Raw genomic sequence first — 26281 nt, 5'->3', positions numbered from 1 at the left:
TTTGTACCGTAAATACAATTTCGCCCGGCCTCTTTATTTGTAGAAGGCGCATAAATTCAATTTTAAGATACAGCCTGGGTCCTGCAGCCAATTGTCCCAGAGCACCACTCTTTGCCCACGCGTCTTCAAGAAGAGCCAAGGTCCTATCACTGTGGGTACATAGAACTCATTCATGTCCTAATGGACATGTCCCTGATTTTGACAGAAATGCCTCACTGACGCTCTTTGCAAACCCCTAAAAATCAAAAATTGAATAACATGGCATGTAGTAAGGGGCGTTTGGAAAGTCAGAAGAATATGTATATGCGAAGAAAAAATGACTCATGGGGCGCACAACCCGATGCACAAATAAGGATTTCAAACTCGTCCAAAAATAATGTTTTTCTCTCTTCCATTTATGCCTCTCGGGGCCACGGGAAAGGTCAGCGGCTACCAAGAAACACGGGGAGGAAGTCTGCCTGTTTGTAGAAAAATCACATCTGCCTTTTCTTAAACGATATGAATGTAAACATTTGAAAAATATGCAAACTGCACTATGGGCTTTTAAAAAAAAAACTTCAGACCGTGGCCTTGGCTAGCGATTGATTTAAAGAGGTCCGCGGGCAGCTTTTCTAGAAACTTTCAACACCAAAATCATCTTTAAGGGCCTAAAATGTCCTTTTTCTCCTCTTCGCTCTCCTGAACCTCACAGACCAGGGAGAACCGAGGGGAAGCAGGTGTATAAGAAACACAACCTTGAAGGCTCAGACAGAGCACAGGACACCATCTTGATATTCATCCGGTGAGGGAAGGAAAACCTGGCCTATTTGAGTCCGGCTCAGCCGGGGGTTCCCAGGTGAAAGCTGAGCAATATGTGACCGGAATATTTACCAAGGAAAAGGAGTGCATTTGCAGGGGGGCACAGATTGCTGTTTTAGAGGCACCATGGCCAGGGGTTGGTGTGTAGACACCACAGCCAGGGTTCGGACTGGCCATAGCGGGCACCGGGCAATCCCCCGGTGTGCCGCACGGGTCGGGCAGGTTTTGTGCCCCTGGGGGCCGTTTTTGTTACAGGGCCGTTTTTGCAGCATAGCTGCAAAATCAGCCCTGTACCAAAATCGGCCGAAAACCGGCCCCGGCAAAGAGCTCGGCGGCACCTCCAACCCCCCAGAGTCCGGCCCTGACCACAGCTGATAACGTTTCTTCGCATCTTCCTATCTCTGTATTTTAAGTGGTGTGCGTGCAGCTGTTGCCTAACCCAGCAACAGTGCTTAATTTGAGCAGGTGGTTGCTGAAGCGCAACATCTGCACTTGATTGTCAACACCAGCACTTATGACAGTCTGCCATGCGGCGCTGTCAGTCTAATTGAGCAATGAGCACAAACATAGTATTTTATTAATTCCTTATACATTAAAAGGGACTCATTCTTTTAGTGTTGGGCGCCTGGAATAGGCTGAATTGTCAGACTTGTAGGATTGCAATGGTTAGTAGTTGTGGTGTTACTATCTGCAGCATGGCAGGGGCACTAGGTGATGCAAGCTGTAGTGGCCTCCTGACGAGGGTGCTGCACTTATTTTTGTCCAAATTAAGTGCTGCTCAACAAGTAACAGGTGAAGAACACAATGTCTGATCCTCTTATGCATTAAGCCAGCACATTCATGCAGGTTTTCTATATCAGGGTTCTCCAAAAATCTGTCCTGGAGGGCCAGATCCATGCCAGGTTTTTAAGATAACTCCATTTATTTAAATGGGGATATGCTAAAAATCTGACATGGATCCGGCCCTCCAGGACCGACTATAGAGAACCCTGATTTATATGGAAAGGAACTCCACAAAGACATGTTCACTTACAATTAGGGATGTGGTCTCGAGAGTGGGCTGTTAGCCATGGAAACAAGAAAACTCAGTCCTACTTCCAGCTTCCATGCTCACCAACAAATTGTATGATTTTTGGCATGCACTCTATGTCCCTGTACCCAAGTTGTCTTCCCAGATATTTACAGGCGGTGGTAAGAAAAAAATCTAATCGTCTGTACAACATACATGTGACATTTTTATTTTTTGTGTGTATAGTTGGAGGGAGCTGTAAGGTCCATTGAGGTGGGATGAGAAAGATGGGGAAGCTGAACAGTTGGTAGTTCACATCACTGACTCCTTAAATCAGGGGTCTCCAAACCGGTCCTGGAGGGCCGGATCCATGCCAGATTTTTAAAATAACTACATGTATCTCAATGGGGATATCCCCAAAATCTGGCATGGATCTGGCCCTCCAGGACCGGTTTGGAGACCCCTGCCTTAAATGATGTAGAACTGTCTGATGATAGCACAGTAGGAATCCCTGTGTTGCACACTGCCCATTTAAAGGTATCACTGCTCCTTCATTACAGTAGATATGAAGCGTCTCTCTCGCTGTCTGAGATCACTGTGGTTCTCGACCCACGCTTGAAGCTTCGAAGGGATAAAAAAACTGAAAATTCAACAGACATAATTATAACTTTCACCACTATGATGCACGCCTTATAACCGCACATATTACATTGCTGATGACATCTGAAATCTTCAGCGGTGCAGTTATACTTAGGTCAGTTCTGCATAACTAGTGAAGTTTCTGTTGGGTTTTAAAATGTTATATTTTTTATTATTAGAACACCCAAGTAAAACTCCACTTTATCTTTTGTTTTCTTCAGTGAATTTGTAAGTTTTTTTTGAACGGAAGATAAAATCATAACAATTAAGGCCTTACTTACACATAGCTCCACTTTAACCTTTGTTTATTCATTGAATTTCAATGTGTTTTTAACATTAAATGATATCTTATTACAATACATCTGAGGCCAACCCCATGCTGTGGGCGGCCAACCCCACGCCGAGCAGGGCCATCGGCCAATGCCAGCAGCCAGTCAAGCCCTTGTGAGCAGCCACAGCTCTCTCCCCACATTCTTCCCATTTTTAATTATTTTTTTTCGGTCCTACAACACTCCCACTGAAGCATACCGGTTGTTCTGGTTCTCTCTGGGAGTCCAATTGGACCATACTTATGGGGCATGCAAGTCCCATGGGACTCCTGCATGGGCCGTCAAAATGTCCCGCGAGAGTACCCCGGGACTGGTAGACCGAATTTATTATTTTTTTTTTACATTGTGGGTGGGGTTCAGACCTACACTGTGCCCTCCTCTGCAGCGGAAGATTTAAGTGGCATTGAAGTTCAGAGGAGAGCGTCCCCGCACTTGCCCAGAATACCCTGATAAGCAGGAGCCATGCATCATGACATGATGTGAGTAAAAGTGAGGCCTGACATCAGAATGCACTTGTAATAAAAATAGTGCAAGTCACATCATTGACCTACACTGCCTTTTTTGCAGATTGCAAATCTTTTGTATATTGAATGTTTAAGCTTCTTGCTCATATACCATTATGAACTCTGATGTTTCTGAATCTTTTCTCAGTTGCATAACATTCCTTTGTAGATAATATATTTTTCTGTCTTTTCCTCGCATGGACACTTATTTCATAAAGGTTGTGTAATTTTTAATCTCTTCCATTTATACATTTATTTATATCCACGTTATTGATAGAATTGTTTCCTGTTTTGATGCTTAAAATTGTTATTTTTGCTTTTAAATCATTTGTCCACATCGTGGTGGGCCAGGATCTCTATAATTTAAAAGATGTTTACACATTTTAGTTTAAAAATTGCTAAATGTGTTTAAAATAAGTAACCCCTATTTAAAATGCAGGATTTACAGCCTCTATACTTCACTTCGAAAAAATCACACAGCCTGCTTGAAAGTGATAAAATGTGTTCCAAAATTAGCCTAATTTATTCATCAAACAGTTGGATTCTTTGATATAGTCCCATGCACTACTTTTTGCTAACATTTGAATACTCAAACCAGCCAAGACAAAAAACACCCATAATACATTGTTACTTATAGAAAAAATCATTTTCTCTTTTATTTTTATTAGGCATTAAGTAGTGGTCTTTACCTTCTTGCTTTTCCTAGTGGTCGTGTTTTAAATTCATTTTAAACTACATATGTCTTTAAGCATCCATGTCTCTTGGAATACACCCATGTATTTACCTAATCAGGACAAGCGTGGGTGGGTGATTTGCAACAGATGAGCCAGAAATGGGAAAAATGTTTGCTGAGAAGACATTTGTATGGATTACTTTCTTTATTAACTAATAGAGACAGCATTGACCCTTGCTTAAAAAGCCAGCTTTGTTTGAGGTGTCTTTGGAAGAGATGGAAGCCATCCTGTTTAGCCCAGGAGGAAAATATGATATTTTTTCTTTGGTAACACTTTCGGTTCGTCATTTCTCAGTAGACCGATCCTTGATTAATTTCCATGTTCTGTGTGGCAAGTGCCACAATACAAATGAATGTACCTCCCTCAATCCTCCCTCCTTCTCCACAGTCTGTTGAGGGGCCAACTAATATAAAGGCCATTCTCTAAACTGTCTACTAATAAACGGTCGATCCCTCTCTAAAAACAGACATCACATCTACGACCTTTTCACAGATACAAAACCAGACAAACTATTCATAACTGAATCATGGTTGGGAGATGATATGGCTCCAGTCCTGCATGAAGCCGTTCCTCTAGGCTATCAAACGATCACCCAAAATCGTATAGGCAAAAAAGGTGGTCTAGTTGTTGTGTTCAAGCAAACATTACATATCACTAAAGTTGACGACATCTCCATAAAGAATTGTGAGGCTCTTTTAACAAGATGCAGTCCTACACAGTCTTCCTCCTTTAATTTCCTGCTCCTTTACAGACCTCCACCCAGCAAGGCCACATTCCCAGGCGCACTTCTAGACACAGTTTCAAACCTGATAACAATACACTCCAACCTATGCGTTCTGGGTGACCTTAACATTTGGTTTGACAAACCCAATATGACCCATCCAAAAACAATAATCACTGGCCTAAATGCACTGAACCTGCATCAGATTGTCCACAAACGCACACATATCACTGTATATATCCTAGATGTAATTTTTGCTAATACTGAACTAGTTACCTTTCAAACTATAACTCCAGTCACATGGTCAGACCACCACTTCCTTGCTTTCCAACATAAAACAACACTAAGCGACTCACCTAAAACTACCTTACATCCATCCACCTATCAGCCGTGGAACAAACTCAATTTGGAACACAACTAACAACCAGTACACATCTGGAAACAATACATTCTGTTCAAAATGTATATAATTGGCTACAGGAAGCTTTTGACATCCTTATACCACTCAAAACCACACAACAGAACAAAAGAAAAAAAGCACTTTGGAGAAAAATAGAAATAAAAGACATAAAACAACAAATTAGAAAGCTGCTACGTACCTGGCTCAAAACAAACGCCAAGCAAGACAAACTTCACCTACAAAAAATATACAGATTATACAAGTCAGCCATCAAAAAAGCTAAGAAACTGTACTATTAGACGGAATTCAAAATGCTAGCGGCCAGATTCATCAAGCTTAATTGCACTCGCAAAGGGCCAGATTCTGAGAAACTGGCCCTTTGCGAGTGCAATTTTTGCATTTGGGATTCATCATCCCACATGCAAAATTCGCTATTAAAGAATTCGCACATTTGCGAGGAATTGCATTTAAGGAATCTCTATTTGAGATTCTTTAAATGCAATTCATGAACCATTTTAAAATTGCGAAATCGCAATTTTGGGCCGCTATTTACCGCGAGGTCAAACCTCGTGGTAAATAGCGAAAACGTAGAAAAATGCATTTCAATGCATTTTTCTAAGTTGCATGTTACACACAGACATGTCCTTCGGACATGTGTGTGCGCAACACCAATGTAGATTACATTTCAGGGGTGCTACAGGGCGTCCTTTGGACACCCCTGGCACTCTTGAAATCGCTTCTTTATTTGCGATTAGCTAATTGCTAATCGCAAATAAGGAATGACTCCCCATTCATTCCTATGGGCCTCTAGGCCCATAGGAATGAATGGGGAGTCATTCCTTATTTGCGATTAGCAATTAGCTAATCGCAAATAAGGAATCAGTGCAAATCGCAAATTCAATTGCGATTCCTACATGAATCCCGTTTTGCGAGTCCTTAATAGCGAATCCTTAAAATTCGCTATTAAGGACTCGCAATTCCTTACCTTGATGAATCTGGCCGTAAATGTGCAAATAAAGAATTCTATAAAATACTCAATGAATTTAGCTAACCAAATTGCCTAGAAGGAACTCATCTTGTTACTCAAGATTTCACAGACAAGCTGCCAAATCATTACATGGACAAAGCAGACACATTGGACACGTACTTAAAACAGAAACAAAGCACCAGCACTAACCCTTGTACAAAACAACATTCCAAGAATACTCTAACCCAGGCTCTCCATTCCTTCCAACACATCTCACATGATGAATTTATGGACCTGGTTAAAGCAAGCAGGCCTGCCGGCAGCCCTTCTGACCCCTGTCCACCACAAACTTTCAAGACAATTCTTTTAACAACCTCTGCAGCCACTCCAGTAAGAAGAATCCTCAACGATTCCTTAACTACCACAATATTTCCAGTAGAACTCAAAAAGTCACACATAAGCCCTTTACTGAAGAAAACAAACTTGGACCCGCTGAATCCTGACAAATACAGACCCATTACAAATGGACCTTTCCTGGGCAAACTGATAGAAAGAGCAGCGTTCGCCCTGATGTCATAATTCTTTGAAGAGAATGACATACTTTCAGACTTCTAAACAGGATTCCGTCCATGAAGAGGCACGGAATCTGCCCTCCTTGCCATCTGGGATGACCTGAAGAATACAATAGACCGCAACGGTGTTGCTGCGCTACTCCTCTTGGACCTCTCGGCTGCCTTTGGCCATGACACTCTGAAACAAAGACTCTATGAAGCCGGCATAGAGGGAACTGCTCTAGACTGGATCGCGTCCTACCTTCGAAACAGAACTAATGTCATCCATACCCCACCTTTCTCATTCAAACCATACTCCACAAAAGCAGGGGTCCCTCAAGGCTGTATCATCTCCCCATGCTTTTCAACATCTACATGAAGTCATTACCGGAACTGATCAATCAATTTCACCTCGCATGCTATAACTATGCAGATGACACGCAAATACTCCTTCAACTGGAATGCTCCAAAGACATTGGAAAATCCCACATTTTCGGTTGTTTCAGGGCTGTGGATCAGTGGATGACTTGGAGCCATCTCAAATTGAATGCTTCAAAAATGGAAATAATCACATGTGGCGATTGGAAACATTATGACCTGCTTGCCGCCTGGCCTGATGAACTGGGATCACCCCTTAAAGTATCGAAGGAAGTAAGAAACTTTGGAATGACCATGGACTCCAAGCTGTTGATGAATGCCCAAGTGGACAAACTAGCAAGATCAAGCTTTGCTCCTATAAAAACGATGTGACAAATTTCCCCTCATTTGGGATTTCCACACAAAGTCCAAGCTACCATCTCCCTTGTTCTGTCCAAACTCTATTATGCCAATAGCCTCTACCACGGATCACCTTTAATGACCATGAAAAGACTACAACGGATTCAGAACTCGGCTGCCAGACTACTCTTGCATATCAAACCGCAAGACCACATCTCACCTGCCTTGAAAGCCCTGCATTGGTTACCAGTTGCCAGAAGATCCACGTTCAAGCTGCTTTGTATCACCCACAAAGCAATACATGGAATGGGACTGCTCTTCATCAGGAATAAAATCACCAAACACATTCAACAAAGGAACCTCCGCTCTAAAGGGGCATCTCTACTGCTATGACCTAAAAAAAGAAAAAAGAAACAAATGCTTCACTCTTCTATCCCTCCACTAACCTTTTCAATTAAAATAACAGACTAACATGATCACTTCTCAAATTCCATAATCCACTATACAAATTCACCACTAATCCTTTATAGGTTCCAGAGTTGCGTGCTACTCGCCAATAAAGTGTTTCAACACCCCATCAGGGTTACAAGCGCTAAATAAATGCAAACCTTGTTCCATTTTCTACCCCTCTCCAACCCTCCTCAATCCAAATAACTGACTAACATATCCACCACTCATATTATTTCATGGTTCACCATACTAATTCAACACTACTCCTTATGGGTTCCAGAGTAGCGTGCTACTCGGCAAAAAAGTGCTTCAAAACCCCATCAGGAGTAGCAAGCGCTATATAAATACAGACCTCTTTCCCTCTTCTATCCCACCACCTACCCTTCTTTATACAAATAACTGAATAACATTTCCACCGCTCAAATTCCTTCATATTTCACCAAACTAATTTTCAACACTAATCCTTTATGGGTTCCGGAGTAGCATGCTACTCGCCAGAAAAATGCTTCAACATCCATCAGGGGTAACAAGTGCTATATGAATGCAAACCTTTCTTCCCCTTCCATCCCTTCGCTATCCAAATAACTGACTAAAATCCACCACTCAAACTGCTTTCATTTTTCACCATACAAATTCACCACTAATCCTTAATGGGTTTCCGGAGTAGCGTGCTTCAACACCCCATCAGGGGTAACAAGCGCTACATAAATACAAACCTTTTTTGCTCTTCTATCCTTCAGGATCCGAATTACTGACTAACCTATCCACCACTTAAAATGTACTTGCATGTTTCACTATACTAATTCAACACTAATCCTCTATTGGTCCCAGAGGCGCTATACAAATGCAATTTCAATACAATTTACGCTGACAGTGGCTACCTCACAGACATTTTATATCTTATGCTGAGAGGTGGCCCCTGCGGGCCGAGGGCCTGCATACCACATGGGCTGAAGCGGACTACAGACTGTCCCATTCCTGCACTCCAATGCAAGCATCAACTCCCAACCTTTTCTGCCTCCACAGGCCGCGTCTGCTGACGTCAGCTGGCCTGCCATAAGAGACCCTGGGTTTTATTTTGATTTGATTCCTTCCACGCTTTCGCCGCCGAAGTGTACATTTTTATTTGACAGGAGAATACTCTGCCAAGAAGGAAATCATTTTTTTGTGCGGGGTGGGGGGGTGGAGGAGGGAGATGGGGGGAGCGGGAGTCACATCAGGCGCTTTTTTTAATGCCACAGTAGGCACTGCGTGCGCGCGCAGCTCGATGTGGCCCCCGCTCCACCTTTCCTCTCCACGGGCCCGTCATACATTGATGGATGAGCATCATTTAGAACTCCCCAGAGCTGCTTGTTGTTCTCCAGAATAACGTCTAGACTCACTCTGAAAGTGTCTTTATGTTTGACTTTACTTAATAAACCCCTGAAGTACAGCAAGGGCATGTCCGCGTCTGTGCCGGGGTCTCCTTGTCCCGGCAGCCAGGTGACAGCGGCGCGCGGCACCTCTGAAGGCTGCGCTTTAGTCCCTCCTCTGTTTCTCCTTGAGAAAACAGCTGAATGACTTCTGGAAAACTGAAATGGTGTATCTATTTATTTTTGAGAGAGAAAATAAACATGTTAAATATTTTATATGCTTTGTGGGTATTTTTAATACTTGTTTTTGGAAAACGAAGAAGGAGTGCATTTTTAAACAAATATTTTTCTAGCAGGAAATGCATCTAATTAAGAACTGTAATGAATGTATTTAATTGATTGTATGCACTTTGATGGTTTTAATTTAACCAAATGAAGTTATACTTGACTGACTGACTGGCATCTTTTAGAGAATCGGACACTTTACCCCGCACGCTTTTAAAACGTGTGTCATTACCCCACAGTTTTTACCCCGTAAATCTTTTACAACGCTGGGCTTTACAACTCAATCCATTACAACGCATTCCCATTACAACGCAATTTACTATTCTGACTCCACTGGGGTGTTTCTTTGGGGAATGCGTTGTAATCGTTTGCGGTGTAAATCCCTGCTTTGTAAAAGATTTTGCAGAGTAAAAAATGCGGGGTAAGGGCTTGCGTTGTAACGCATGCGTTGTAAAGGTTGTTAACACCATCGGTGCAGTGCAGATTTCCCCCATGCGCTGAAAATGATTGATTCCCATTGTTCATGACGAGCTCAGCTCGTCATGAGCATCAAAGGGGTTAATGAGGTAACTGTTTACAGTAAACCACTTGTGACTCCTGTTCACTGCAGAGTCCTAAATCACAGTTAACATCGAAAAAAAGTTAAAACAACTACACATTTAAAAAATGATTCCCCCAAATCAGAGACACTAAGGAGGGTCTAATCAAAAATAGACTATCAACTATTTTTCTGTGTTCGGAGATACTAATGAACCGGTTTTGGGTCTTATTGTTTTTATAACAGACATGCCCTGATTACGATGAGTCTACTATGACATAGGTTCCATACGCATTGTGCCATAGCCGCGTGTCACTGATGAGACCCAACAAGGCTGAAAACGCCCTGGGTTATTAATGTCCCCATCTAAGGGGGTCCTGGTCTGCTAGATTCAACTGGTCTGTTTCTTTTGGAGCAGGAACCAGATTGATTTCCAAAGCCTCGTCTCAGTCTGGAGTGGCATAACGGGCACAAAAATGATATACTGGAATAGTTGCTCCAGGGATTTTCATTGCCCACACCAAGATTAATGCAATCATTCTGCCCATTGCCTTGTTCCTTTCCTATCAATTGTAGAAGTTACAGAGGATGATTGGCTCTCATTCACCCCTCCAAATCTTGAGTTTGCTTAGGCTTTTTGCTCTCCACTAGGGTTGCGCAGAGGTGTATCGTTTTTTGTCTTTCAACCTTTGAGCATTTCTTTGCTATGCATATGATTGCTATAGCTATCATGATATATAATTTCCAGATTTATTAATGCCAGACCTAACATTGATGTACACATATTTTTCATATATGTCACTGCCTTGCCTCTTATATCCAGACCTATCATTGCCAGGCATATGATTGTCATAGCTATTATTATTGAGAGACCTCAGTGCGTAATTTGTAAAAATATAAGTGGCAGGGCCCACGTCAGGAGGCTACTGTAGCTTGGACCACCCATTGCCCCGACAGAGCTGCCAATGACAGTCCCAACACAACTACTAACCATCAAACTTCTACAAGAGTGACAGTTCAGTCTATTCCAGTTCCCCGAAGCTCTAAGAACGGCTTGGGCAGCAGATATTAGTTATTTGTAATGTATATTGAATTAATAAACAACTGTTGTGCTCATCTCTAAATTAGACAAAAAGTGCCACAATGTAACCGAGTGCCATAAGTGCTGGTGTTGACAATTAAGTGCTGGTGTTGAGCACCGGAAACCACAGGCACAAATTAAGCACTGGGAGGCCTACAATATATAGGCCTGTTATTGATAGAACTATAATTACCAGATATTTCTTTGCCATGCATATAGTTGTTATAGCTATTATTGTTGGGCCCTATCATTTCTAGGCCTATTCTCGACTTATCATTGGCAGAAATCTCATTGCCATGCAAATAACTGATTTAGCTTTCTTTACCAGATCTGTCATTGCCAAACGTATCAATGCCATTGCTATAATTATTCATAGCTGTTGTTGCTAGACATGTCTTGCCAGACCTATCATTGTCATAGCTATCTTTGCTAGGCCTGCATTTGCTGACCTATCATTGCCATGCATAGTATTTTCCAAACCTATCATTGCCATGCAAGTAATTACCACAGCTGTCTCTGCCAGACCTATCATTGCTATGCATGCAACTGTCACCTCTGTCTTTGCCTGACCTATCAATGCCATTCATGTCATTGTCCTAGTTGTCTTTGCCAGACCTATCATTGCCATGCATGCAATTGTCATTTCTGTCTTTGCCTGACCTATCAATGACAGTCATGTCATTGTCCTAGTTGTCTTTTCCAGACCTATCATTGCCATGCATGCAATTGTCATCTCTGTCTTTGCCTGACCTATCAATGGAATTCATGTCATTGTCCTAGTTGTCTTTTCCAGACCTATCATTGCCATGCATGCAATTGTCATCTCTGTCTTTGCCTGACCTATCAATGGAATTCATGTCATTGTCCTAGTTGTCTTTTCCAGACCTATCATTGCCATGCATGCAATTGAGATCTCTGTCTTTGCCTGACCAATCAATGCCATTCATGTCATTGTCCTAGTTGTCTTTGCCAGACCTATCATTGCCATGCATGCAATTGTCATCTCTGTCTGACCTATCAATGGAATTCATGTCATTGTCCTAATCAGAGGCACCCTGATCTACCGACCCCCTGGACCACGCACACAATTCAGCGAGGACATCGCCGACTTCGTCAGCCCACATGCCCTCCCCTCCGCTGACTACATCCTCCTGGGAGACCTCAACTTCCATCTGGAGAACAACAACGACCGCAACACCAGCACCCTGCTCGACAACCTCGCCAACCTGGGACTCAAGCAACTGGTGTCCACCCCCACCCACCTCGCCGGACACACACTCGACGCTGTCTTCTCATCCAGCAAGGACATCGACTTCAGCCACGCCACAGAGCTTCAATGGACGGACCACAGCTGCGTCCACTTCACCTTCAAGAAAACAACGACCCACCACCACCAGCAACAGGCCGCCCGCAGAAGCTGGAACAAGATCACAGCTGACCAGCTCGCCACCTCCCTGAGCCAGCACCCTCCTGCCAGCTCAGCGAACCCCAGCCAGGCCGCCGACAACCTCACGAAGTGGATCAGCAACTGCGCGGACGAACTCGCCCCACTGAGGACCCCGCCCAGCAGACCCGGCAGCAAGAAAGCCCCATGGTTCACCGACGAACTCAAGAGCTCCAAGAAGAACTGCCGAGCCCTCGAGAAAGTCTGGAGAAGGGAACCGACACCGGACAACAGGACCTCCTTCAAACTTGCCACCCGGAAACACCACCAGCTGATCCGCGCCGCCAAGAAAACAGCATTCAAGGACCGGTTGGACAACAACGCACACAACTGCAAGGAACTCTTCAACATCGTGAAAGAGCTTTCCAACCCCAGCGCAGGAAACAACGACATCACCCCATCGCAAGACCTCTGCAACTCCCTGGCTTCATACTTCCACAACAAGATCGCGGACATACACAACAGCTTCAACAACCAACCAACGCACACCATGACCGAACAACCACCCCCCACCACCACCCTCCACGCCTGGACCCCGATCAGCACCGAAGACACCATCCGCACGATGAACTCCATCCACTCCGGATCACCGACCGACCCCTGCCCTCACCACGTCTTCAACAAGGCCGACGCTGTCATCGCACCCCACCTGCGAGACATCATCAACACATCCTTCGACACCACCATCTTCCCCGAGAGCTGGAAACACGCCGAACTCAGCGCTCTACTCAAGAAACCAACAGCGGACCCCACCGACCTCAAGAATTACCGCCCCATCTCGCTCCTCCCGTTTCCAGCCAAAGTCATCGAGAAGACCGTCAACAAGCAGATGGCCGCTTTCCTCGAGACGAACGGATCCCTCGACCCCTCACAGTCCGGCTTCCGAGCCAACCACAGCACCGAGACCGCCCTCATCGCCGCCACCGATGACATCCGAGCCCTGATGGACAACGGAGAAACAGCGGCCCTCATCCTCCTAGACCTCTCCGCGGCATTCGACACGGTCTGCCACCGCACCCTAGTACGGCGCCTCAGCAACGTCGGAATCCAGGACAAGGCGCTGGAATGGATCATCTCCTTCCTCGACGGGAGAACACAGAGAGTCCGCCTACCACCGTACAAGTCAGAGGCCACCGAAGTCATCTGCGGCGTCCCCCAAGGATCATCTCTGAGCCCCACCCTCTTCAACGTCTACATGAGCCCCCTCGCGGCCATCGTACGCAAACACAACCTCAGCATAATCTCCTACGCCGACGACACCCAGCTGATCCTCTCCCTGACCAACGACCCCGCCGCCGCCAGAGCCAACCTGCACGAAGGGATGAAAGAGGTAGCCGAGTGGATGACGACCAGCCGCCTGAAACTGAACTCGGACAAGACGGAGGTCCTCATCCTGGGCTCCTCTCCCTCCGCCTGGGACGACTCCTGGTGGCCTCCCGCCCTGGGCACCGCACCCAAACCGACAGACCATGCACGCAACCTGGGCTTCATCCTGGACTCCTCCCTCTCCATGACCAGGCAAGTCAACAACGTCTCCTCGGCATGCTTCAACATCCTACGCATGCTACGGAAGATCTTCTGGTGGATCCCCACCGAGACCAGGAAGACCGTCACCCAGGCCCTCGTCACCAGCCGACTGGACTACGGCAACGCCCTCTACGCCGGTACCACCGCCAAGCTCCAGAAGAGACTCCAGCGGATCCAGAACGCCTCAGCCAGACTCATCCTCGACATCCCACGAACCAGCCACATCTCCGGACATCTGAGAGACCTTCACTGGCTCCCCGTCAACAAAAGAATCACCTTCCGCCTCCTCACCCACGCACACAAAGCCCTACACGACCAAGGCCCGAGCTACCTCAACAGCCGAGTCAACTTCTACGCTCCCAAACGCCACCTCCGATCAGCCAACCACGCCCTCGCCGCCGTCCCCCGCATCCGAAGAGCGACTACAGGAGGAAGGTCCTTCTCCTACCTGGCCGCCAAGACCTGGAACTCCCTCCCGACCGACCTGCGCCTGACCCAAGACCACCTCTCCTTCAGGAAGAAGCTGAAGACCTGGCTGTTCGAGCAGTAGCGGCTCCCCCCCCCCCCCCGCCCCCCCCCCCCCCCCCCCCCAGCGCCTTGAGACCCTACGGGTATGTAGCGCGCTTTATAAGTGTCACTGATTGATTGATTGATTGAGTTGTCTTTTCCAGACCTATCATTGCTATGCATGCAATTGTCATCTCTGTCTTTGCCTGACCTATCAATGACATTCATGCCATTGTCCTAGTTGTCTTTTCCAGACCTATCATTGCCATGCATGCAATTGTCATCTCTGTCTTTGCCTGACCTATCAATGGAATTCATGTCATTGTCCTAGTTGTCTTTTCCAGACCTATCATTGCCATGCATGCAATTGTCATCTCTGTCTTTGCCTGACCTATCAATGGAATTCATGTCATTGTCCTAGTTGTCTTTTCCAGACCTATCATTGCCATGCATGCAATTGAGATCTCTGTCTTTGCCTGACCAATCAATGCCATTCATGTCATAGTCCTAGTTGTCTTTGCCAGACCTATCATTGCCATGCATGCAATTGTCATAGCTGTCTTTGCTAGGCCTGTCATTGCTGACCTCTGATTGCCATGCATATGAGAGCCCTGCCTTTTATTGCCATAGTCATTCGCATCATGCCTACTAGACACCAACAGCAGAAAGTAGTTAGCTGTAGGGAAAGCAGCACATGCTGTTCTTCAAACATCTATGTTGTAGCATGTTTGGCTGGCAGTAGGCACGGCCTCCTACTGGTGACTAGTGTTGGATATCTGTAGCGCTTACCCTGATACTTCAGCATATTTGGAAAGCTGTGTTGCTAGTGATGTTTCCACCAGGAGCCATGCATATTTTGTGAAGTGGCAGGATACTGGTAGCAAGTGGTATTTGTGCTGATACAGATTTAAGAATAAGTCATGTCTGAACAGTGAAATCAGGCCCAATGGTTAATGCATGACAGACTAAAATTCCACTGATTTCTAGAGTCCTATGCAGCAAACCACAGCCATCAACAGTTACACAAAAGAGCGATGAAGTCATCAAAATGTATCCTCTGGAGTAGCACTGGTGAACACTATGGGGGTTTATCAACACTTTTCACTCATTAATTATCTCTGCAGTTCTGACTCTTGTTGCTCCAGTGCCAAGCAAAATGTCGAAATGATTAATTCTCGAGTGAGCACGTGGGCGCGCACACACACACACACACACACACACACACACACACACACACACACACACACACACACACACACACACACACACACACACACACACACACACACACACACACACACACACACACACACACACACACACACACACACACACACACACACACACACACACACACACACACACACACACACACACACACACACACACACACACACACACACTCACTCACTCACTCACTCACTCACTCACTCACTCACTCACTCACTCACTCACTCACTCACTCACTCACTCACTCACTCACTCACTCACTCACTCACTCACTCACTCACTCACTCACTCACTCACTCACTCACTCACTCCTTCCACACTCATTAATAAAGTTCCTTCCCACACTTATATGTGTGCATACATGATCATACATGCGCACACTTACATATTGTGTGTTCCACACACTCAGTAATAATCTTCCTTTCCTGCACATGTATGCGTTGAGGAAGAGGTGTTTCGCAGCAGCCAGGGCGACTGACGCTGGACGCTGGGGATCACGGTTTGATCCCTGGCTCCGGCGGCAGGGGTCTGCCCAGCACAAAGTGACTCTGGGCAATAGCTTGCTTAATCTTCCCGATTGCCCCCAGCGCCTTGACATCTTCGGGTAATTGTTCGCACTTTACAAATACTGGACTGGACATTTACATTTACATCTCAGTAATAATGTTCCTTTCTGCAATTATATTCGTTTATACTTGATCATGCAAGCATGCAGAAACATGCACAAATGCGCCTACACACACACACACACACATTGTCCGTCCCACACATTCAGTAATAATGTTCCTTCCCGCACTTATATGGTTGCACACATCAATATAAACAAACACACACACAACCACATAAACACAGGCCTGAAAGTGTGCTTACACACAAGCATGATATTAGTATTTAGTTCTTCACACTACACGCAAGGGCAAACGTAGATACATCTACCCACAGAGACATGAAAATAATTAGTAGCGGGTGGCATGCATCGGGGGTGGCAGTGCGGGGAAGGATCGGTTGGGTGTGGATAAATACAAAAATAAACGTACCTGACCACGGCGTCTCTCCTAATCGTCTCTCCGCAGCCTGAGCGGAAGCAGGACAGCACCCAGGCTCCCCAAAGCCAATCAGAAAGCCACGGTTCAGCGCTCAGATGGGGACTGGAGGACTGGGCAAGTTCTCCACCCAAGCTGTAATGCAGCCTGGGTGGAGAACATGCAAAGTGTGTATGACTGTTTAGCCGGCTCAAGACTGCCGACCAAACAGTCATGCGCACTTACAGTGTGCAACCACTCCTCCCCTGCTCCTCTGTCATCAGAGAAGCCCGACTGCAAAGATGCAGCAGAAAGGAAAAGGTAAAATGCTAATAACCTCGAGTTATTATCATATTATTTTTTCGTTTTTCACACTGCTGAAAAGCAGTGGGGCGATGCTCCTTCGCCTTGATGGAGGAGCCACCACTGAAAATAATGTTTGGTTACCTGACACAAAGCAAGTTGTAAAGTGCTTGCTTCCAACCTATTCTAATGTCTCCCGCACCAGATAAACTTTTCCAGCCAGAGCCCCCTGGGCAGTGAAAGAGATCAGAAAGTGACAGGTCATCATTTTCCCACTCCTGTAGCTTGTTTCATTCCTTTAATGGAAAAAGGAAATGCGCATGCCGGATTATCTGGGCCATCATTCATAAACGGATCCAAGTCACTCTCTCAGAGCCCTGCTTCCCCACTCTTTGGTCCCTTGAGAAACCACAGATGAATTTGTCTTCTCTCTGGCCTAGGAATGCAACGCTGGTCCGAATTTGAAGTTTAAGAAAGTGTTGAGTTTTCCTATGACATCTTAGGTCTTTCCTTCCTTTTGCTTCCTGTTGTCGACGATGTCAAAAACATACAGTGCTCTTTGAGCCCACCCATTGTGTGCCATTGGTTGGGTATTTTTTTCACTCGCAATTGCTTGCTACTTGTTCAGTGGCCTTCCACCTTCAAACTGCTCCCGTACCCACTCTCCTTTGGTACCACCTGCATTGACTTCTCCTCCACCAACTCCTCCTATCTGCTCCTCCGTTACCCCCTTTCCCCTGCCTATGCAATTTTTATATTTTTTTGGGGAGGGGTGGGGTGATGTCAGCCACTGCTATTTACTACAGGACAGCTCTGCTTTCTAAAAAGCACTTAGGCATAAATAAATATTTTAAATCTACCACTCCAAGAGGCATCCTCCTTGAAACGGTAAACAAAAAAACCCCAAAAAAATTAGCACCGCTTCACTCTGCATGCTTGGGCATGCAAAGTGACACATGAACACACATTAAGCTTTCATATTACTCATGCCTGCGTACAAATGTGTTCACATAATAATACCCTTCTTTTCTTTTTATTTTTTAAACAATTATATATATTAAAAAAAATTGTATTTGTACATTTTTGCAATGTTTATAATATTTTTTATAACTATTTTTTTAGGGTTTTCTTTTTTTAATATTATATTTATTGGCTAAATTCATTTATAGATTTTGCAATCAAATTGTTTGTAATTTCTATGTTTTCCACACACATATGTGTGTGTGTATATATATATATATATATATATATATATATATATATATATATATATATATATAAGCACACATATATACACACACACACACACATGGATAAATTTACTATTCTTACTCAAGTCAGCATTACGGTAGGGAAAGCGTTGGACTTTGGAGGGATTAGATTTGCTATTCCTACCACAGTCTGTGTAACAGTGGCGAAAACATTAGACTTCGGAGGGTTTAAATTTGCTATTTCCACTCCAGTCATTGTAACAGTAGGGAAAGTGTTGGACGTCAGAGGAGTTAAATGTACTATTCCCACTCCAAACAGTGAAACAGTAGGGAAAGTGTTGGACTTCGGAGGAGTAAGATTTACTTTTCCTGCTCCAGTTAGCAAAACAGTAGGGATGGTGTTTAACTTTGAAGGGGGTAAATTTGCTATGTCCACTCCAAACCAAACAGCATAACTGTAGTAAAAGTGTTGGACTTCGGAGCGGTTAGATTGACAAATTCCTACTCCAGTCTAATCAATAGTAGGGAAAGTACTTCACTTCAAATGCATTACATATATGAATAACCTTAATAATGTAGAAAAATATTTAAACTCTTAATATAAACATTATTAATTAACATAAACATTTTATATACATATGTATGTATTAACAAATAAATACAAATAAATATATAAAGAAGAAAGACATGAAACAATCAAATTACACATAAAAACTTCCCTAGCTACCAAAAAGATGATAAACTCATTATAGATTTAATTTCAACTAAATTCATAAAAAACAACTAAAATAACAATTATCACAGCACAAACAAATTTCACAAACACTTACCATAAAATAAATTAAACATGCTAAACAAATATCATAAAAATATATATATACATCAATGTCAACATATAAACAAAAATTATTATAACAATATACGTATTTTATTTGAAAATACATGTTTAACACACATATAAATACTAAAATCCATAGAAAAATTAATTAAACAGTAGAACCAATGCACTGTTATGAAATATTTTACATAATTAGTAATATATGTAAAAAAACATTAAATAAAATCAAATTACAAACTATATTTTAAAAAATAAATAACAATTATAGAAACAATAGTATCCCATAAATTAATATACTAACTTAACACATTAAACATATTAAAATAATGAAAACACGATATTTTCTACAACTACATTACTGAAAAGGATATTAAAAACGATATTCTTAAAAACAATATTACGTATCCCAAAAAGGTATTCTCAACATCAATATTTTAGCATTAAGATATTTTTGAATGTTTTTTTCTGATATTTTTGTCTCCTGATATTTCAAATTCGATATTTTATCTGAATACCAGCTTTGACAATCCTTGTTCCTGTGTTGTCACTTTTAGAACCTGGATGAGCGCTTTGAAACCCCTCCTTATGGTTTTTGGTGTGTTGCAAGGTTTAATCTGTGTTCCTTTCTTTTTTAATCTGTATATGGAGCCTCTTGAAAAGTTGATTTAACAGTTAAGATTATTATACCAATGATGGGCAAAGATTTGGGTGTTTGTTTAAAATATACCCTTTACATAAATGAATGCTCAATGTTGAATCTGTCTAGAAAAATGTGGTGACATTTGCTTTACACATATCTGGATTTAGGATTTTTCACTATGCAGCTATTAATGATTTAATTCTTTGTTTAGTTAATTAATACTGTGCAAGTTTTAATATAGTGTGAATAGATAAACTACTATTCAGACACTTCTGTTAGAATATTTGGAATAAGGTTCAGGGCTCTTTATTGTACTGTAATTTACAAATAAATATTTCGTTAATTCTATTAATACTCAGGAGGTTTTACTAAGGCGTTAGTTGATCAAGAGAATTATTTTCGTTTCTTCAACCCCAGAATATTCAAGACAAGGTGCTTGTCACAGATCCTATGTATGTCTCTCTGAATTATTCATCAATACATATTATATCATTCTGTTTATTGCTAACCTTGTGACGGTTCTAAAACAGTTTTGCTAAAAAGTGTTTTCTCTAAGAATAGCTATCTACCAAATTGTATATCAAAGCAATTCATATTAAGCTAGTTATACAACGGTTGTGGTAATAAATTTGATCTCACTCTCTTTTTGCTGTAAGTCATGTTGAGATGCAAAGAATAGGGTGTGTTTATCCTTATTCCTTACCTTCTAGCATGCTTCTTTAAAAATTCTGTATGAGCAACCCCTCTGCCCGAACCTCTCCAACATTTTCTTTAATTCTACTGCATATGCTGCTTCTGTGGTGCAATTCCTTTGGGCATGCTCCACTTGAGTTTTGTTGTGTGATGACTGCTGGTGTGTAGAATATTATTCCTGTTGTCTCCTTACAGTGTACATTTTTTTGTTCTGAGTGCCTCCTTTTCACTTTAATGTGTTAGTCTTAAAAGTCTATTTCTTGGTCACTAATGTGGCACATGAGTTTCAATAAATTGGTGCCCAAGTTTTCAACAAAGTTGAGAGCCTTGTTTGTGTCCCTCTTCCAGATTGTGAACAAGTCATTAATATACCTAGTCCATATTAACGCTTTTAGTTTATTCTTCGTTGTTGGATGACGTGACCACTTGTTCCACCCACCAGTTTATATACAAATTTGCATAGCTGGGTCGAAGCAGGTGCTCATAGCAGTCCAGAATGTTTGTCTGAAATACTGCTGTTTAAACATGAAAATGTTATCCTCTAAGCAAAACATGACCATCTCAATGTGTTTGTGTGGCCATAGAGGTAAAATGGTTTGCTTCTGAAAAACTATTTGTGTACAGATAAGTCCTTACACACAATGCATGTATACAATGAAGTCACAGCCAGTGTGATCAATACAAATGTTGTCTCCAATCAATTTCAGAAATTCTCCTAAAGAAATCTGTGCTATTTTTGCAATAAGATGTTAGATTCAGCACAAAAGGGAGCATGAAAGGATTTAGATAGATGGCTGTGTTCTCCAACTGTCTCCCAGGTGGTTTTGTGAGATTTTTGTCTGTTTTGGAGGAGCAGATAAAAGGCTGGTGTCATTAGTTATTCAGTTCTCAAGAATAGGCCTGGGCGGTAAATTCTGTTCCGCTCACGGAATTTGTCTAATTTCGCGTTCACGTAGAACGCGGAATTGCCAAACATTCCGCGATCCGCTGCATCGTGAAATGTTTTTTTTGTATGCGCTTTCAAAATGCATGTTCGCAAGATGTCCCCCCCCCCCAAGCACGCAAACAGCGTTCGCAAACAGGAAAAAAACATCGCGAACGGGCGGAACAAGCAATTCCTTGTGTTCGCGGAACTCTGCGTGCTAGCAGAGCTTTTTTACCATTTTGCAGAGCTTTGCGTAGCGCGACTATGCAAATTCCACCCACCCCTAGTCAAGAACTGATATTTATCATATTCCAAACAAGCCTTTTCTCTCAACTCCAAAAGGGGATCATAGTATGACCCTATGGTTTTCTTGTAATCTAGTTTCAGTATGTTTACGTAGCCGTCTGATTCAAGAAGTTGATGGTATGCCTTTTCTTATATTGTTCCAGATCCCATTAAATAACATTGGCTGCTGTACAAATGATTTGCTTACCATGCTTTCTCCCTTTCTCAGCTGCCCAAGGGCTCATTTTTGAGCCTCAGTGAGGTTACCAACCCTGTTATGTTTTTCCATGCCCCTTAGTTTATTAAGTCCCTCTAAGTCATGATATACATCAATGTTGTCTCTGGGTGTATTTGGAAAGTATTTTGTACTCTTCTTAAAACCACTATGGCTGCTAATGCCAAATTTTATTTCCATACAATAGGGTTCTTTCATCCTTATTTTTGATATTTTGTCCCCTTCCTGCCAGCACAAAGTGACTGGATCCTCTGTGTCATTAATACTTAAATGAGTTGATGTCATTGCTTGTCCTTTTCCCTGACATTTTATGCCCTTTAAAGATTCCATTTTAAAAGAAAAAGAAAAAGTTCAATTCTTGCGAAACAGTAATCAAAGTTTGACTCAGGACAAAATGACTTTCCTTGCTCCAAAACAGACTTCTCAGTTTCTCTTAATTCATACGAGGAGAGGTTATTGAAGGTTAAATTGTTCTCACCACTTCTATACATGTCTTATTGCTCCTGGGATCATTCCCAGCTTCTGATTTGACCAAATTGTGTGATCCTTGACAATTGTTTTATTTCACTTTGCCTCCTTTTTCTTCATTGTCACATATGAGAACACCTTGAAACACATGAGTTCATGATGAACGCTGTACAAAATCTTCTCTTGTGTTTCATTTAATAAACTATAATATTTACTATCTAGGCCAGCCAGAGGGGGCACATGATAAATGAGTTGCCTCTTGGTTCACTAATGGCATTGTTTTCAGGGTGGAAGGAAGAGAAGGCAGGAATATTTCTCAAATCATGTTTGAAAACTATTGCTTTCAATAAATGCCTTTCAATGCCGTGATATAATCTGATATACTAAGGTAAAATGCATATTCATGTTAATGCAACACACCTTTTTGAATATTGAAGAGACCTTACCATATTTTAATGTTTGCTGCAAGATATCTTTCTAAAAATACGTGGTACAGGACACCTTATTTGCTTATTTTCCTTTACTTGTGTGAAATAATAATTACCAGTTTGTATAACATCTTTCTGAATGTTAGTACCCAGTCAACAGCAGCCCAGTGCTGCTGTTCAGAATGCGGGCACTTCTAAAGTTCAGTAGAGCTGCAAGTGGTCCCCGGACCATACTTTGAGCATCCCTCTTTTACACCATTCCAAGGTGGTCGCCTTTGCCTGTGCATGCGGAAGCATGTTGTAGCCATCTTTGAATGGGGTTTCAACCTATTCGAAGATGGCCGCTTAAGCATGTGTACACACAGGCAGCAGTTCTTTTAATGTACAAAACATAAAAAATGTGCATTGGCAAAGCCAGTAGCTGGCTGCCAATGCCAGACCTATTGGTTGTGGCAATGCTTACTAAAACATTAAACCTATGATGAAATCACTTTAATTTGGCCACGTACATTTTGTTCTTATTCTCTCTGAGTCACATGACACCAATTGCCTACTTTCACCCCTAACTTCCATCACCTAATTTAACCGGTGTTAGCATCAATAAGAAAGAGACATTTTGGGGCAGATTACGATGTAGGGCGGATCGCCACCGCCCGCATGGCAGTGGCGACCCCCCCTACATTTCCCTCCGCCTGCCACCCCGGTGGACGGAAAGACCGTCCACCAGTTTTCCCCCGGTCGACTTGTTGACAGTGTGGAAAAAGATCACAATATGGTGACCGTGTCTGTGAGACACTGCCATCCATATTATGATGAGTGCGGTAATGACCCTTCCATGGAAAGGCTCGCGGTCTTTGCTGTTGGGGGCCTGTAGCGGGCCCCCATGATGTTGGGGGGTGGGGGGTGCACATGGGGGGTACCTATTGTACCCCCTGCATATGAGGCACACTGCAGCAGGCACCTGGCGGAGCTTTCCACTTTGTGCATGTAAATGCACAACATGCAATTTTACCATTGCGGCGGGTGCTGCTGAAAGCACCGCCCACAGCACTGTTAAAAATGTGTGATGCGCCCCCCAGTGTGACATAAAAGGGTAATTGTGCCATCAAGGGTTTTGTTGAACTGTAGAGTATTCAAAATTATATATTATTTTGTGGTCCTAAGCATTTGACACCACTGATGCACAATTTGTGTCAGACAAAGTTTTTAAACAAATAGAGCTAATACCAAACGGTAATAAAAAGAGAGAGCAATAGCAGAGTGTATGGAAAAGTTCTGTTTGTTTTAATTATTCACAAAACAAAAATAAAATATACATGGTATACCATTTGTTGCAAAAGCTACAATAGGAAAAAATATCAATAAAACAGCCTATTTGCAGCAAGTGTTGTAGCTTATCCACCTATTTACAAGTTATATCTTTAAAAGCAGTGGAATAAGCGCAGTCGACGTTTCGGTCTATAGACTTGCGTTATGGAGACCATCCTCAGGACAGACAAATCATATCATGAATACCCTTTCTTATAGATAAATGAAGCTCATGGAGTTTTAATGGGCCTCAAATTCAAGTAGATGGAAGCGATGAGTACAATCATCTGTAAAGACAGGAATCGACTGATTTTATATCTCCCTGTGTGACTTTGGAAGTGGCGCTGCTGATGAAAACGCACAGGTAGTCTATACTTCAGTTTTCTGTGTATTTAAGGCCTCTGCCGAAGTGCTGCTGCCTGTTGAACTGCGAGGATCGCCTTCGACCTTTGTTTAACCAGGACCGCCGTTTTAAGTGAATTTCATTTAAAAGTGATCGAGGGCCTGCAAATCGCTTAAATACACAGAAAACTGAAGTATAGACTATCTGTGCGTTTTCATCAGCAGCGCCACTTCCAAAGTCACACAGGGAGATATAAAATCAGTCGATTCCTGTCTTTACAGATGATTGTACTCATCGCTACCATCTACTTGAATTTGAGGCCCATTAAAACTCCATGAGCTTCATTTATCTATAAGAAAGGGTATTCATGATTTGATTTGTCTGTCCTGAGGATGGTCTCCATAACGCAAGTCTAGAGACCGAAACGTCGACTGCGCTTATTCCACTGCTATTAATGATATAACTTGTAAATAGGTGGATAAGCTACAACAATTGCTGCAAATAGGCTGTTTTATTGATATTTTTTCCTATTGTAGCTTTTGCAACAAATGGTATACCCATGTATATTTTATTTTTGTTTTGTGAATAATTAAAACAAACAGAACTTTTCCATACACCCTGCTATTGCTCTCTCTTTTCATTACCGTTTGGTATTAGCTCTATTTGTTTAAAAACTTTGTCTGACACAAATTGTGCATCAGTGGTGTCAAATGCTTAGGACCACAAAATAATATATAATTTTGAATACTCTACAGTTCAACAAAACCCTTGACGGCACAATTACCCTTTTATACCTACCGCCCAAGCCCTCAAGGCTATATTGGGTTGCTCATTCTTAGTTGACACCCCAGTGTGACCAGCGCATCCTAATCTCCCCCACAGGACAGCCGCACATATGGCGGGTGGTCCCATTTTCTGTCAGGATGGCACATCCTAATGATGCCCTTTTTTGCTTCAGTTTTAGATGCTTGTTAAACAGTCCATAACTCACCAATAATCATTGTTAACTGACACAATATTGAAACCAGAAATATTGTGCAGCATTAAAATTGTCAAAAACTTAAAGCACAAAAAATTGTTTTCCTTTACATATACAGGTAAGTACAAACATATTGAAAAATATTGAAACAAAATAATGTTATACACTAAATTCGGAAAAATAGACCAAAATTTCTTTTTTTTAACATATATACATAGCTGAAAGTAGTAAGCCTTAAATATTTTAGCATATAACATTTATATAATGTAAATTAAATATGTTTAAGTAATATTCCCACTTCATTGGCTACAACAGTAGGGAAAGTGTTGGACTCAGGAAGGGTAAAATTTACTATTCCCACTCCAGTCTGCTGCTCTACAGTAGGGAAAGTGGAGGGGTAAAATGTACTATTCCCACTCCAGTAGGTGCAACAGTAGGGAATGCGTTGGACACCGGAGGGGTAGAATTTACCATTCTCACTCCAGTAGATGCAACACTAGGGAAAGCATTGGACTCCAAAGGGGAAAAATGTACTATTCCCACTGCAGGAGGTGCAACAGTAGGAAAAGTGTTGTACTCAGGAGGAGTAACATTTACTCTTCCCAATCCAGTTTGTGCAATAGTAGGGAAAGCTTTGGACACCGGAGGGGTATAATTTACTCTTCCCACTCTAGTTTGTGCAACAGTAGAGAGAGAGAGTAGTTCACCTCAAACAAATAAAATATTCTAACTCTATAAAATAACCATAAATATAACATTTTAAATGTAAAAATTATATTTCTAAATCTTAACAACAAGTTACATAGTTATAGCAATTGTTA

General features: G+C 42.5%; 1 protein-coding gene across 3 annotated transcripts in view; it reads left to right on the top strand.

Moving 5' to 3' along the window:
• DAB2IP (DAB2 interacting protein) overlaps positions 1–26281 on the top strand; it is a 1377413-nt gene that overhangs the window by 442542 nt on the left and 908590 nt on the right. The gene's annotated exons all lie outside the window — the stretch shown is intronic.

The sequence above is a fragment of the Lissotriton vulgaris genome, chromosome 5 (genome assembly GCF_964263255.1).
Source record: "Lissotriton vulgaris chromosome 5, aLisVul1.2, whole genome shotgun sequence".
NCBI lineage: Eukaryota > Metazoa > Chordata > Amphibia > Caudata > Salamandridae > Lissotriton > Lissotriton vulgaris.
This window is presented reverse-complemented; position numbering and strand designations above follow the sequence as displayed.